Source organism: Melospiza melodia, chromosome 25 (genome assembly GCF_035770615.1).
Source record: "Melospiza melodia melodia isolate bMelMel2 chromosome 25, bMelMel2.pri, whole genome shotgun sequence".
Lineage (NCBI taxonomy): Eukaryota > Metazoa > Chordata > Aves > Passeriformes > Passerellidae > Melospiza > Melospiza melodia.
Window position 1 is genome coordinate 6,604,181 of NC_086218.1, and position 10,479 is coordinate 6,614,659.

Genomic DNA, 10,479 nt, shown 5'->3' on the forward strand with positions numbered 1-10,479 from the left:
CAGCTTTGATCCCTGTGCCCACCCAGCCATTGCCCATCCCTGGCACCCCCATTCTCCTGGGAACCCAACCATGGGACCCCCATTGCCTTGGTCTCTTGTCCCTGAAGACCCCCATCCCAGGAGGGCATTTGCCCAGCATCCCCATTGCCTTCATGCCATCCCATGGGCTACTTCTTCCCCCAGAACCCCTGTTCCTGAAGATCTCCTTTTCCCTCTGAACCCCAAACCCTGGCACCCACATGCCATGACCCCAAATCCCTGGGAAACATGTTTCCACAGCACCCCCAGCCCTGGAACCACCCAGGCATGGAGATCCAATTCCCCTGGCGCCCTATTCTCCTGGACACCCATCCTTGGTTCCCCACATCCACTGAGCCCCCCACTCCTGGCAACACCATCCCCCATAATGTCCTCAGACTATGCAGCCTTGTCCCCGCCGTGTCCCCAGCCTGTCCCCACTCTGCCCCCACCAAGGGCCACCTACGCATAAGGTTGAGATGTGACCTCTCTGCCTTCCCCTTCATCCAAAGAGCCGCCAGCCAGGGGAGCGGTGGCCACAGCAGCGAGTGACAGCCAGTGCACATGGCTGGGGACACCGGGATGGCCGGGAAGGAGGCGCTGCTCCTATGGGGTGAGTGCCCTGGGCACAGGCCTGACACGCCAGGAATAGGGAGGGGAGGGGAACAGGGGGCCTATGGGCTGCCTTGAAGTCCCCAAAGCCAGCAGAGCCAGTCCATGTTACACACAGACCTGGGTGGAACTAGGGATATAGGGTGGCTTTGGGGACAGGAAGAGGGGGCAGGAATTTGGGGATGGGGATGTGGGGACAGGAATGTGGGGACTGGCACCTTTGGACTCAGGCAGCTCTGGGGATAGAGACAAGGGAACTGGGATGCAGGGACAGAAGGGGACAAGAACAGTGAGGATGTGGCCATGGGAATGGGATCATGGGGATGGGATCATGAGCTGGTGGGGGTGACCTGGGCCAGTATGGGCTGTGTCTGTGGAGTCCTCATGCCCAGGGTGTCCACAGTGTCCCCATGTTCTGCCTCAGTCCAGGGTGGCCTCAGTGTCCCTGTTCCCAAGATGTCTGTGCCACAGGGATGTGGGGCACGGGTTGTTGTGACACATGCATGTCCCCCTCCACTCAAAATTGTTTGGAAACCACCCACACACACTTTCCCGCAAGAAATGCTGTCCCCATGGTGCCATCCCCACTGAGCCTTGTCCCTTCTCCCTTCCAGCCCAGACCCTCGGCGTCACTGTTGAGTCCTCAGGGGATGCCATGGCCTGACCCCGCTGTCCCCAGCCCCACATTGGGCTTGGCAGGCTGGTGTCCCCTGTCACCCACAGGTGCCTAGACCACCCAGCTCCTGGTGGAGCCCCCCTGGATGCCAGCGGTGCTATGGGACCATGTGACACTGACCTGCCAGGGCTTGGGGGCTGCCAAAGCCATCACCTGGTACAAGGATGGGCGGCGCTGGGGGCAGCAGGGACAGGACCACGTCACTGTCAGCCAGAGTGGCACCCACGGGTGTGACAGTCCCGGCACTGGGCTCAGCCCACCTGTGAACTTCTTAGACGGTGTGTGGGGTTTGGGTGTCCCCAGCCTGGCACCCACAGAGACCTCAAGGGCTCTGGGTGTGCTCTGTTCCATTGGTCACCTCCTGTGTGACCAGAGCCTGCCCCTGCTCTGGGGACATCACAGACCATCCCAGAGTTGGGTAAAATATGTAGTAATTGGGACCCCCTGATGCACTGGTTGTGACACAATAGGGAGATCCCGGTGCCATCAGGTCTGAGAGGCCCTCTCTGTCCCCCACACTGGCTGGTGCTGCAAGTGCCAGCACAGGCACTACTGGAGTGGGACATGGTGACACTGCGCTGCCGGGGTCGATGGAACAACCCGGTCACCTTGGTGTCCTTCTACCATGAGGGGAAGGAACTGGAAGGGCTCCACAATAGGACTGAGCTGTCCCTCTCCCCTCTGCAGCTGAACCACAGTGGCTGATACCACTGCAAGGGCCAGGTGGGATATTTGGAGTGGGAGGAGTCCACACCGGTGACAGGGATAGTGCATGGTGAGCATCCCAGAGCATCCCAGTGTGGGGGAACCCATGTTGGAATTGGAGATCCCTGGTGCTCTGAGTGTGATCCCATGGGGGGATCCCCATGAAAATGGGACCCCCGGTGTGACAGGACCCCCATGTCTGGCAGTCCGGTTGGTTCTCAGGTGTCGTCGTGGGAGCTGCTGAAGGGGTGTACAGTGACACTGCGCTGCCGGCGCTGGCGGGACATGCCGGTCACTGGAGTCCAATTCTACAATTGAGACAAGGAGGTGGGGAGGTCCCTCAATGGGACCGAGCTGTCACTGTCCCCCTTGCAGCTGCACCACAGTGGCCCCCACAGTTGCAGGGGCTGGGTGGACTCCAAAGTGTCACCGTGGGCACAGTCGGCACCAGTGACAGTGACAGTGCGTGGTGAGCACCCCCACGGCTGCAACTTCAATCTTCTGACACCCCCAAAGCCACTTCCCAATGGACTCAGAGTCACAGTCCTCACCTCCCCTCTCCTTCCCTGAGCTCTTCATGGTCCCAGTGCTGGGGGGGGGCCTCCCAGCCCACTGAGGGTTCCCCCCAGACTCTCAGCTGCCTCAGTACCCCCAGCCTCCTGCGGCCCCAAGCCCCCCTCCTGCACATGTTCTATTGGGACAGGAAGGTGGTGGGGGGCCTGCAGGGGTCCCTGCAGCTGCTGGTGCCCACCGTGGGGGTCTCCCCCTATGGGAATTACAGCTGCCAAGTGCACTCCAAGGGTGGGGCCATGCGGAAGAGCAGCGCCCGGCTCCACGTCACTGTGCACAGTGAGTGCGGGGATGGGCATGGGGAGCCCCCACAGATGCCTCGGGTTCCATGGCTGAGGACGTCCATGTTCCCCTTTCTTGTGTGCCCCCACCTTTGCCTCAGTCCCCTCACCCATCCGTGATGTGACCCCATCCCCAACATTCCCCATCATCCCCATCCCCATTGTCCCTATCCCCCCTCACTGGCTGCCAACCTCTCCCTATGGCCTCAATCCTGTCTGTGTCCCCACAGTGCCTGTGGCCAATGCCACCATCACCCCCGGTCCCCTGTCACACCAGGTGCACCCAGGTGACAACGTGACCCTGCGCTGCTCGGTGCAGGTGGGCTCAGCCCCTGTCACCTTCACCAGGCTGCACAACGGGCAGGAGGTGGCCCAGGGTCCCCTCCTGGAGCTCAGGGACATTGATGTGGGACATTCGGGAACCTACCAGTGTGTGGCCACCAACCAGCTGGGACAGGACGGGCACCGCGTGTTCCAGGCACTCAGCCCTGAGCTGGAATTGACGGTGAAAACACAGTGTTACAGGGACACAGGTAGATCACACAAGGTCACCTGAGGTGCAGAACCCATGGGGGAATGGGGGACACATCAGAGTCTGTTTCTTGCAGTGGCCGCAGGGGTCGGTGGGGCCCTCTTCTTCCTGCTCCTGCTTGTGGGTGTCATAGTGGCCTGGTACCAGTGACACCGTGTGGGTGGGTGACAATGGGGGGACAGGGCTCCCAGGGAGCTGTAGAGGCCCCCAGAGTTGGGGAACGATAGGGCAGCACCCACAGCCCCAGAGATGTGACCTTGCCTGGGGGTCCTGGAAGGTTTGGGGGGACACTGGAGGGTCCTGCAGAGATGTTGGGGGTTCTTTCAGGGGCCCTGGGCGTGTCTGGGGGTCTCTGTCCCATCCGGGCTTTGGGTTCTCGAGGCTGAGTTTGTCGGGGGCGCTGGAGAGGTTCATGAATTCTTGAGGGCTTCAGAGAAGCTTGGCGGTCCTGTGAGAAATTGAGGGTCCCATGGGAGTTCGGGAATCCTGAGAGGATTTAGAGCCCTGGGGACCCGACAGTCACCCCTCCCCTCTTTCCTCTGCAGCTGCCAGGAAGCAGCAGGAAAGGTGAGTGGGAGGATCAAACCACACTCTCTTTTTTATATCCCAATCTCCCAAACCCTCCCATTCCCTTCCCCACATCCCCTGTGTTCCCTCAGGGCCCCCCCAGATCCCCTGACCCCCCCAGAGGAGGGGGAGGTGCTGTACACACACATCGTAGTCACCAAGAGGGCAGGGGTTGAGTACAGTGGGGACACACACAGAGGGACATGTCACCCACAAGTGTCACCCCACCCAGATCCCACAGCCCGTGTCTCTCGCAGCGTCCTCCCATGCCACCACCCTCCAGGATCCCCAGGTGACCTACGCGGAGCTGCGGGGACCCCAGGGGCGACTGCAGGAACCTGGTGATGTCTATGGGAATGTGCTGTGACACTGGGAGAATCTGGGGGGCACTGGGGGTCCCCACCCATGGGCACACACTCATGTGTGTGCTGTCAGAAAAAACTGCCCCTCCCACTCGCCGTGGAGGCACAAAGATCCCAACAGCAATGAGAGAGAATAAAACCAACAGCAACAGCTGCATTGTTGAGAGTATAAATTGTCGCACAAGGAACGATTTTCAGGGAAAGCCACTAAAAAGGAACAAATCCCAGACACTGTCCCCAGCATGTTTCCTCCACAAGAGGAACCTGGCAAGGCCCAGGACCTTCCTTGCTCTGATTGCCAAAGTGGCCTTCAGGGGGCTCTGGATTCTCTTGTCCCCTGTCCCAAATACCTCCTCTGCCCTGTTTCCCACAAGATGATGGCACAAAGGCACTGTTGGTGTTGCTGAGCCTCTGCCTTTCACAGGGCAGTTGGGATCAGGCCATGGCACAGGTTGGGTTGTCAGAGACAGGAAAAGTTTAATAACTGGAGATATTTTGCAACACCTGTGTGTGGCAGGGGTGGGTCAGGCCCTGCTTTTAGTGAGAGAGGGCCCTGTCTGTCCACCAGTCTGTCAGCCATGGCACACTGGGGACAGTGTGCCCTCTGACAAAGCCATCTCCTGAGCAATCACATGACCAGAAGTGCCATTTGGTTAAAGGGCCCTTGGTGGCCCAGCAGGCTTAAAAGGTGGCCAAGTCCCTGGCCATGCCTGCTCTAAAGGTGTCTGTCCCATCCAGTCTGGAAGTAAGGATTTGACAACTAATTTAAATGAAAAATAGCTGCAAAGAAAATTGGAAGCATTCCTGGAATAGAAAGAAAACCTATCTCTAAAATTTTTTAAATTTCAAAAATCATGGGGCTTCAAGGCAATAGTGCAAGGAAAGGAATAACAGCTCCTTACTCTGAAATTTATAAAGCAGAATAGAACAGAATGAACAACAGAATGAACAACACAAACCCAGAACTTTCCCTCCCGCTCAGGGCTGTTGGTTTTTGTGGCAGTTATAACCGCGGCCAGCAGGGGGCGCTGCAGGGAGCACTCCCGCCCAGCAGGGGGCGCCCCAGTCCAGTTCCATCCCCTCAGGGGCCATGGCGGCCTCGGACGGGAGGGAGGAGGGGAAATCGCTCCTTTTGCAAACTCACGGGCACCAATCAGTCCCAGCACCACCACCGGCAGTGGGCAGAAGCCACCAAGGCAGCAGGTTGGATCCCAGTGCCCACTGGCAGAGTCCCGGGGCGAGACCCATGCCCTTCACAACACCCGTGACCGCTCTCCATGATCCCCAATGGAAGGAAGGCAGCACCTGACCCCAGGCAGGTTTTGAGTGCACAGCAGCACCTCTGGTGGCTTTACACCACAATTCCTGCAAACCCTCAGCCTTTCACTCAGGTGAGGAGGGCAAGGATGGAGCAGCTTTGGGGCCACCTGGAATCCACACAGGATCACTCCACCGAGCCCCACCATGGCCATGGGTAGAGCCACTGACCGATACATCCACACTTTTCTCTCTATTTTTGTGGGCAAAGTCGGAATCCAAGCATTCTTTCCATGAGGTGCCTCAAGGCTCCAGATTTTGTTCAAGAAGGAGGATCCCAGGAAGGTTGTTGGCATATTGTTGTGCGATTTGCAGTAGTTTTGTGGTTCTCTCTGTCCTTTACAAAGAGGAACAAAGGATCAATTGCTGCATTTCCAGGCTGGTTCTCCCACAGCTGCCCCTGCCGGGAGGCTTTCCAGCCAGCCCTGCTCTGAAAACCATCAAAGGCCCTCACAGAGACACTGCTTCAGCTCTCTTTGGGTTTTGTGCTTCTTGCAGAGCTGACCAAACCACAGGCGGGCCTTTTCTGCCCACACAGAATTCTCACCTCTGCTGCAGCTCTAAAGCTGCCAGAATCAAAGCCAAGGGGACAATGGGGACCCTCAGGTGCTGGCTGCCACCTGGGGCTGGCCAGAGCAGAGCTGGGCAATGGCCATCCCTGTGCAGTGGGGCTGGGCCATGGCTGGGCCCCACCCTTGGGTGGCCACTGGCTTCAAGGAGCAGGAGTTTGGGGCCTCCTTCCTGCTCAGGGCTCCATTCCCCAGCTGCTCTTGCTGGCTCAGATCCTGCAGGGGACGGGCAAGAATGGAAAAGTCTGGACCCTTCCGAAGCTGCCAAGCTCCATGACCAGACCCTCTTCCCCAGAATGTGTTCCCCCATGGGACAGCATCCCCCCAGGACAGGAGCCCCCTGGATGTGCCCCCTAAGGACAGAACCCTTCCCCCCCATGTGAGAAAGGTGTCAAATGGCCTTTTCCTTCTTCTGCAAGAGACAGAAACTGAAAGTGTTGGGGGGTAAAAGCTGTACTCCCCCATCCCCCACAGCCTCCCCAGCCCTCCCTGAAGACCCCTCACCCCTGGGCTTCCCCCACCCTGGGCTTCCCCCACCCTGTGCTTCCCCCAGCCTGTTCCCTGCTCCAGGTGCCCCCAAGGAGCACCAAGGCACAAACTGGGGAGTTGTGAAATTGAGGGGTAAAATGATGGAAATGGAATAAAGAGAGGGGAAAATCACTGAAGGATGGGGGACACAGACCCAGAGCAGCTCAGAATCTGTCTGGGGTGACACCCTGGACACTGGCACCATGTGGGGGTGGTGCTGGCTCTGGGTCACCCCAAAATCTGAAGCACCCAGGGAAGGAGCTGCAACCCATGGGCTCACCCAGCCACTGCCCATCCCTGGCACCCCCATTCCCCCGGGAACAGAAACATGGGACCTCCATTCCTTATGTCCCACTCTCTCTGCAGCCCCCATCCCAACACTGACATTCCCTAGCAACTCCATGGCCCAGCACCCCATTCCCAAAGAACCCCTTCTCCTTCATTCCATCCCCTGAAATCTTCCTAGGACCCACCATTCTCCCATCCCATGAACTCAAATCCTTGGAGCCCACATTCCCCTGGGACTCCCATCCCTGAGTCCCCCCAGGTATGGAGACACTCATTCCAATGGCACCCCCATTGCTGGATATCCCCCCTCCTCAGGACCCCATTTACCAGTGACCCCATTCCTGCCTCCCCAAAACCACCAAATTCCCAACTCCTGGGAACACCATGACCCATTTAGTCCCACCCACCCGTGTCCCTAGCCTGTCCCCACCCTGCCCCCACCAAGGGCCACCTACGCATGAGGTCGAGACGTGACCTCGCTTCCTTCCCCTTCATCCGAAGAGCCGCCAGCCAGGGGAGCGGTGGCCACAGCAGCGAGTGACAGCCAGTGCACATGGCTGGGGACACTGGGATGGCCGGGAAGGTGGTGCTGCCCCTGTGGGGTGACTGCCCTTGGCACAGGCCTGACACCCTGGGGATCGGGAAGGAAGGGGGCACAGGGGTCTGTGGGGTCCCCTGAGGTCCCCAATGCCAGCAGAGCCAGTCCATGTTACCCACAGTGGACCTGGGTGTGTCTGGGGATGTAGGGTGGCTTTGGGGACAGGAAGAGGGGGCAGGAATTTGGGGATGGGGATGTGGGGACAGGAATGTGGGGACTGGCACCTTTGGGCTCAGGCAGCTCCGGGGATAGGGACGAGGGAACTGGGATGCAGGGACAAGAACGGTGAGGATGTGGACATGGGGATGGGATCACGGGGATGGGATCATGAGCTGGTGGGGGTGACCTGGGCCAGCATGGACTGTGTCTGTGGTGTCCTCATGCCCAGAGTGTCCACACTGTCCCCATGTTCTGCCTCAGCCCAAGGTGGCCTCGGCGTCCCTCTTCCCAAAGTGTCTCTGCCACAGGGATGTGGTGCACGGGTGGCTGTGACACAGACATGTCCCCCTGCCTGACCAGACTTTTGGGGACCACCACACACTTTCCCACAAGAGCATCTGTCCCCACGGGGACACTTTGGGGACAGCCACCACACCCCATACCCCATGTGCCTCTGTCCCCATGGTGACACCCCCACTGAGCCCTGTCCCTTCTCCCTTCCAGTCCAGACCCTCGGCCTTGCTGGTGAGTCCTCAGGGGATGCCATGTCCCCACCCCGCTGTCCCCAGCCCCACACTGGCCCTGGCAGGCTGGTGTCCCCTGTCACCCGCAGGTGCCCAGACCACCCAGCTCCTGGTGGAGCCCCCCTGGAGGCCAGCAGTGGTGTGGGACCGGGTGACACTGACCTGCCAGGGCTCGGGGACTGCCGGTGCCACCACCTGGTACAAGGACAGTCAGCGTTGGTGGCAGAAGGGACAGGACCGCCTCACTGTCACCGAGAGTGGCACCTACACATGTGACAGACCTGGCACTGGGCGCAGCCCCCCCGTGACAGTCTTAGATGGTGAGGGGAGACTTTTAATGATCATGGGGGCCCCAGAGCGTTAAGGGTGGGCTCCATTCCGTGTATGGCCTCACACCCGTCGTGTGACAAGAGCCAGTGCCCTGCACGCAGGGTCATCCCAGTGCACCCCAGAGCACCCCAGAGCACCCAGATGTCCCCAGTGCTATGGGCACCCACCCCAGAACAGTCTCATCAGTGAGATGTGACCTTCCTGTCCCACAGACCCACTGGTGCTGCAGGTGCCAGCGCGGGCACTGCTGGAGGGGGACACCTTGACACTGCGCTGCCGGTGCCGGCAGGGCAACCATCTCACCAGGGTGCGATTTTACCGGGACGAGAAGGATCTCAGGGGGTCCCTCAAGGATACTGTGCTGTATCTTTCACCTCTGCAGCTGCACCACAGCGGCCGTTACAGATGTGAGGGCTTGGTGGGGTCTTGGCAGTCACAGTCAGCAGCAGTGACAGTGACAGTGCATGGTGAGCACCCACACGGCTGGAACTCCAATATCTTGACACCCCCAAAGCCACTTCCCAGTGCTCTCAGACTCACAGTCCTCACCTCTCCTCTCCTTCCCAGACCTCTTCTCGGTCCCAGAGCTGGAGGGTCCCCGCGAGCTCACTGAGGGATCCCACCTGACTCTCAGCTGCCTCAGCACCCCCAGCCCCCTGCGGCCCCGAGCCCCACTCCTGCACATGTTCTACCAGGATGGGCAGGTGGTGGGGGGCCCACAGGAGTCCCCGCAGCTGCTGGTGCCCGCTGTGAGGGTCTTCCACTTGGGGAATTATGCCTGTGAGGTGCACTCCCAGGGGGGGTCCGTGCGGAAGAGCAGCAACCGGCTCCGCATCACGGTGTGCAGTGAGTGTGGGGATGGGCATGGGGAGCCCCCACAGATGCCTCGGGTCCCTTATACTGCCTGGCACCCTCCAGCCCTCCCTGACGCCGCCTCTGGGGCACCCAACCTTTTCCAGATCCCTCCCTGCCCCCCCCTCATCCTTTCTCGGGTCTCTCCCCAGGACCCCCAGCCCGTACATGGGTCCCCCCATTCTTCCCTGGTGCATTTTCTGTGTCCTGCCATCCCTGCCCCGGGTTGCTCCTAAGGTCCCCCCATTCCTGGCTTGTGTTTCCCTCCATCCTTTGTTGGGTCCCCTCCCCCATCCCTGGGTCCCTCCACCCCTCTCTGAGGTCTCTGCACATTGCCCAAGTCTCACCATCCCCTCCCATGGTCCCCGTACCCTTCCTGGTGTTTTCCACCTCCCTCTCCAGGTGTTCCCTCCCTGACCCCCATATCATCTCTCGGGGTTCCTTTCTAAGCCCCCCTCCCCCAATCTCGGCACCCCCTCTCCCTCACTGGAATTCCCCTGTCCCTCTCTGACACCCCCTCGGGTCCCTCACTGTCCCTGGTGTCCCACTCTCCAGCGGGGGTCCCGCCCTCGGGGGTGTCCCTGTCAGCACAGCCCCCCAGGGTACAGGTGGCAGTCGGGGACCGACTGGTGCTGAGCTGTGCAGTGGCCATAGGGACAGGTCCCCTGTTCTTCTCCTGGCACCGGAAGGGCTCGGGGGCACTGATGGGCACTGGCCCCCACCTGGAGGTGCACCACGTTGGGGACAATGACAGCGGCCAGTACCGGTGCTGGGTCAGCGACGGGGACAGCGTGGCCGAGAGTGACCCCCTGAATGTCACCGTCCTGGGTGAGCAGGACCCTCGGGATGGGGATGACCCCACCCACAGCACCCCATTCCAACTCACCAGGTACAAGCACCGTCTCTGTCCCCGCAGTGCCCGTGGACAATACCACCATCAGCCATCATCCCCTGTCACACCAGGTGCATGCGGGTGACAACGTGACCCTGC